Here is a 6000-nt window from a genome sequence, read left to right as displayed (position 1 = left end):
TCGTATTATTTCGATGATTTTTAATCAGTCCTTGCAATCAGGTGCTTTCCCTTTGTGTTGGAAGAATAGTTTCTTTATTCCGCTTCACAAATGTGGAAATGTCTATTGTGAGAACTATAGAGGCGTCGCCAAGTCGAGCGAACTGATTGAGTGAATGGTTACTCAGTTTTAGCTTTTGCCATCAAATCTTATATTTCGCAATTCCAGTATAGCTTTCGGAAAGGAAGATCAACTGTTACGAATCTCTTAGAGTTTACTTGCAATGTTTTCAAGGCTTTTTCTAGTGGCTCTCGCACGGATGTCGTGCATACGGAATTTAATAAAGCGTTTGACTTAGTTAAGCATAATTTATTGATCTTCAAACTCCAGGCCTCTGGTTTCCTATTATACGTAATGAAAGCTGCAAGCAATCGAAACCCTCGGATTTGGTAATTGCGTTGGGAGACTTCAGTTTGCCTCAAGCCACTTGGTGTAACAGTGATAATTCTGGCTGTTTGATTCCCACTTGAACATCTGATGGAGCTGTTGTGTTCTTCAACGAATTATTTGATGAAAATGTAGTTCAATACAACGGTATCCCTAATTGTAATGGTACACTGCTTGATCTCTGCTTTGCCAATTTCCCTGAGATTAGTGTAAATCGTTGTCCACTTTTAGTTTACCTGAGGATCCTTTTCATCCAGCAATGCGTCTTTCCTTTCATCGCAAACGTGATGGTTCGTTGAACTGTTTTTATATTCCAAATCCAACTTTTTCAAATAAATGTTACGATTTTCATAAAATCAATATTGTATTGCTAAAATATCACTTTTCACATATAAGGCTTGATTTCTCAACCGGAAGTATTTAAAGCTTATTGTCATCGTTCTACAATACATTAAATCTAGCTATTGCTGCAGCTGTTCCGATCAAGCAGTACCGAGCTCGAAGCAGGTGCCCCCGTGCTTTAAAAGGACAATTAAATATTACAAGAACAGAAAAAACGTTCTATTCAAAAAAGATTCCGAAAGTGGCTCTGCTCTTGATTATTACGCTTAATCCGTGGCAAGGCATAGATTTAACTCCCTTAACCACCAATGGTTTGCAGATACCTTCAGTTCATTAAATCCTCTCTGTTTGCTTCCCTTCCCCCCTATGAAAATAGGTTGCTTCCGTAGTCCTTACCGTCTCTCGAGAAACGCAGATTTGTTCTTGGCGTTTTCTTTGTAATCAAAGTAATAAATGGTGCTATTGACTCGCCTGCATTACTTGGCGAAATAAGCTTTAATGTCCCCAGCCGCTTCTCTAGGCACTTTACCTTGGTTAAGCTTAGTCAATGTAAATATAACTATGAGCTGCTTAATCCACTCAGAGTTGTTTGCAAGAACCTAAATGATGTCTGTCACTTATTCTCATTATCGGACTCTTTAAAGTCCTTTAAAGCAACATTGCTTAATGCGCGTAATTTACCTATGTCGTACTCAAATTAGTTCAATCTTAAAATGTCACAATGAGTCGAAAATGAATTGTTGTTAATTATTATCGGTTGCCAAGCTTATGGATGTTTGCGATGGCTTAGGGGTTCATTTACAATTTGGTTCTGTACCGATTGTGGGTGTGGCTCTATGCTAGTTGTGTATATCCTTTCTTTTTTTTTTCTTTTTTTTCCTTGTTATTTATTTTATTGTACTTATACTAAGCTTTGATATTAATTAATTTAAGATTTACTTTAAGAGTCAATTGAACTCGACTGTCAGATTTTTAGCTGAGTTTCTTGTATAAGTGGAATAAATAAATAAATAAAGACGGATTCAATTGAATCCGTTCGAAAGCAATTCGTGCTGTGTGCTCATAAGAATTTAGGTAGGAGCCCTCTCGTCTATTTTCCTCCTTATGAAAAAATATTGTCTTTGTTATCCTCACCGTCATTTGAGAAACGTAAATTTATTCTTCGTGTTTCCTTCCTAATTAAGTTAATTAATTAATCGATTCGCCCAAATTACTTATTAGCACTCTAGGCATTTTATTTTCATTAAGCTTAGTCAATGTGAACATAACTGTGAGCTGTTTAATCTTTTCAGAGTTGTTTGCAGAAATCTAAATGATGTCTATCACTTAATATCATTATCGGACTCTTTAAAGTCTAGCAAAACAACTTTGGTTAATACGCGCGATTTGCCTATGTCGTATTTAAACTATATTTCAATCTTAACATGTCACTATGGTTCAAAAATTAACTTGTGTTGTTTACTGTTATCGGTTGCCAAGCTTTTGCATGTTTGCAAAGCTTGTTTAGGAGATCACTTGCAACTTGGATCTGTATCGGTTGAAGAGGTGCCTCTGTGCCTCTAGCTGTGTGCATGGGTTTTTTCTTTTTTTTCCTTCATTTTCCTTTTGAAGTATTATTTAGTTATTCATATTTATATATCTTTTTTCTTTACTTCTCCTTATATACTTTACACTAGTTTTCAATAATAATTAATATAAGATTTATTTCTAAGAACCGATTGAATTCGGCTGTTAAATTGTATTAGTTGAGTTTCATGCGTAAATTTACTCTTCACTTGTTTTTCTCACCATTTGGCTTGACTTGGCAACTGAATAGTTTTTATGTGAGAGTCGACTGTTTACGATTAAAATAACTATAAATTGAACTTAAAATACATAATGTAATGGAACTTCGATCAAATAGTTTAATAACTTAGCATCATAGTTAAAACATGTATTTCTCCATGAGCAAGAAGAACTGGCAAGGGAAATTAATGAAAAGATTGGCCCCAATGTACGAGCTTGAAGAGCTTAATGCGCAATGATCAAATCATATCTAAGTCTATCTCCGTTGTTTGTGTTGGAAGAATAGACCAATGTGATTCAAATTTTGCTTAATAATTGAGTTTATGTCAAACTATGCGCCTTGAGTAATTTGCATCGTAAAACACTGAAAATTAAATCTTGTTGCCATATAAAGGCTCATCCTTTTTAAGATAGAAAGAAAGTAAATACTGATAAGAGCGTTAAAATTAGTTTGATTTCATACAAATTGTTCACATTCTTTTACTATATGAAAATACTATTTTCCATCGATTTTCATAATCACAAAATTGGATAATAATCAGAATGGTTATATGATTATGGTTGGAAAACTAAAATCTCTAAAGCAAAAGCGGAGACGAAATAACAATTGAACAAACGAAGCCATTGTCGGACATATTATGTGAAAACAACACGTTCAAAATAGGTAATAATGAATTGGCACTGATTTAGGGATCACGGCATGTGATAATGCTCCAGTGCTTCAATTTTGTCGTTATGTAATCCTAATGCATTGATTCAAATACATACTATCGCGAGAATGTATAAACGTGGAGCCCTATTGCCGCAGAAGGATTCAGATGATCAACAATTAAATCTCATTGAATATATGAGTCGTGATTGTGAAACTAAACAAATAACATAAAAATTTCTTTTCTTTGATAAATTGTAAATTCATTTTCACTAAATGGTGAGTTTTTTTTGGAAACAAAAAATAAATTAAAAATAAAGCGTTATACATGGAGCGGGCGTAAAATTGATTCGATTCAATTACCTTTCAACAAAATTTATCGTTGGGCCAAAATATGTCAACGGTGCAAACGTAATCAAAGTACATCGGCAATTGCGATACATAGATTCAGCCGAAAAGTGCGTGGACTGGGATCGAAAATTGGTTCAGATTGGTATAATAAAATCGGCACAACATTAATATGCCCTTAACGGGAATGGTTGATGAGTAAACTAAACTAGCCGTAACGACCTATCTTTGACCTATTATCAGTTGCCAGTTTATATGTGTTATACGAATTGAGACAGAACAAATCTTGACAAATGGGGAGAAAAATAGCAACACTTAACATGATCTATTTATTCGTTTTGATAAAAAATGAATTAGTTTTCTTAAGTTCGTATTATTGTTTTGCCCCGCAGCAAGGCTACACTTTATTTCTTACTGAAATTATAGGAAAATTGCGGTGCCCTCTGTAGCTCACATTATTAAAAAGCCATCTGAAAAAAATTAATTGTTACAAATATGTGTAGATCGCTTAAGCACAATAATGGCTCGTAAATCATGATTAAATCAATTTATTTAATTGTAATCCTTTGCAAGGCGCTATTTATTTAATTTTTTTTTTTTTTTTTTTTTCAGTTCCAGATTTTATAATATTCGCTTAGTTTTTCCTTATTTCTTGATAAATGTATTCCTGTATATAAATTTTAAACAACCAAGAAAGATTCCATTGAAAAAAGAGAATTTAATATTTATTTTTCACCTTAACCAGACAACAAAGAATTTATTTTTCTAACAATTCTTTTTCATTTTTTTTCTTGCTATTCTCATCTTTTCGCTTCTGTTTTTATGCATTTCCGAGCCTTTTGGGGTTTGTGTAAAAGAAGAATTGCACAGAGAGAGCTAAATAATATATATATATATCTATATATATATATATATATATGTGTATATATAACCATACATATAGATACACACACACGCACAGACATATATTATATATATATATGCATTTGTTATTTCGCTATTAGAGAAAATTACTTCCTCCTGCAAAAGTTTATTTTATGCATACATTCTTATTTAGCGTTTCTCTGTTTTCAACTTTTCATTTCTCATTTTCTATTTTCCTTTTAAGACGAAAAAAAAGCAAAAACAAAAAACGAAAAATACTTTAATTAGTAACCACAAAGTAGTTGGCATAGGTGTGGCCAGCGGGCATTATTTCTTTTTTATTTTATTACAATGTCAATGGATTTGATTGAAAAATACGTACAAATTTTTCAGATCTAATGCAAAGTACGCACAAAGAGAACGAAAACAAATAAATGGGTGATACAGTAAAAAACATAAAAACCAAAGTATTTTATTAAAGTAATTGATGAAAATAGGTAAATCATTTTCTTTATAAAAAGATAAAGGCTTTCTTTATTGAGTTTTAGCAAACAATAAACGAGCAAGCTTTTCGGGACTTAAGTCGATATCTTGACTATCCAACAAATCTAGATGCGATTTATTACATTGGATACAAAGATATGTGTACGTTTGATTAAGTGCATCTACATTATGTAAGCAAGTGACGGTTAGTCATCCATATTTTGAGTACTTGTAGTGGCTGAAATAACTAATACAATGAAATACTAAGGCAAGAACTCGAATATTTTCTACAATTTCAAAAATGTCTCGCTAAATTCAAAAATATATTTCTGATAAGGAATGTAGGAATAGACCTCTCAACTTTAACTCAGATAACATTGAAATTAGATTTAATCGTTTTTTAAATACTCTCATCATAGGCATATTTTATGCATCAAGTCGCTAAGTAAGAGTATTGTGGTACAAGGATACACTAAGTTTATGCCTAGAAGGACTTAAGCTTTTCAAATCGTTCTATACTTGTCTCTATACTTGTCTGTCAGTCTTGTGTTCTTGTGTTCAATCTACAGACCGCGTATTTTGATGTAATTCTGTACATCGAAGTGCTGTGACGAAACGACGATCGTTTCCAATTCCCTTGCAACACCTTATTGTGAGAAGTCTCTGTAGGAATAACTGCATTAGGCGAAAGTTGGGTATTGAATAGATATGAAATTTTAGCTTTTTTTTTCAATTTCTGTATATATATATATATATATATATATATTTGTAAATATAGAATGTATATATATATAGTGGTTAACCATGACGTCATAATTAAATAAAAGTTAAAAAAAAAAAAACAGAAAGGAAATTCGATTCGGTGATGACCGAATCTTTTATACCCATCACCGTTATCCTAAAAAAGACAAAAAAAAATGTAAAAGAATTAAATCATCATGTTCTGCAATATGAAGTGGACGCGATTGAGTTTTTCAGTTGGCAGAATAAAAGTTTTTGTCACATGAGTATGTGAGCCTTGTAGGCATCCTTGGAAAAGTTTAAGTAACTTTCAAATTCTTTTGCAAATTTGTAGGCGATATCTTCATTCTCGCTTACGGTAG

This window comes from Glossina fuscipes, unplaced genomic scaffold, assembly GCF_014805625.2.
Source record: "Glossina fuscipes isolate IAEA_lab_2018 unplaced genomic scaffold, Yale_Gfus_2 61, whole genome shotgun sequence".
Lineage (NCBI taxonomy): Eukaryota > Metazoa > Arthropoda > Insecta > Diptera > Glossinidae > Glossina > Glossina fuscipes.
This window is presented reverse-complemented; position numbering follows the sequence as displayed.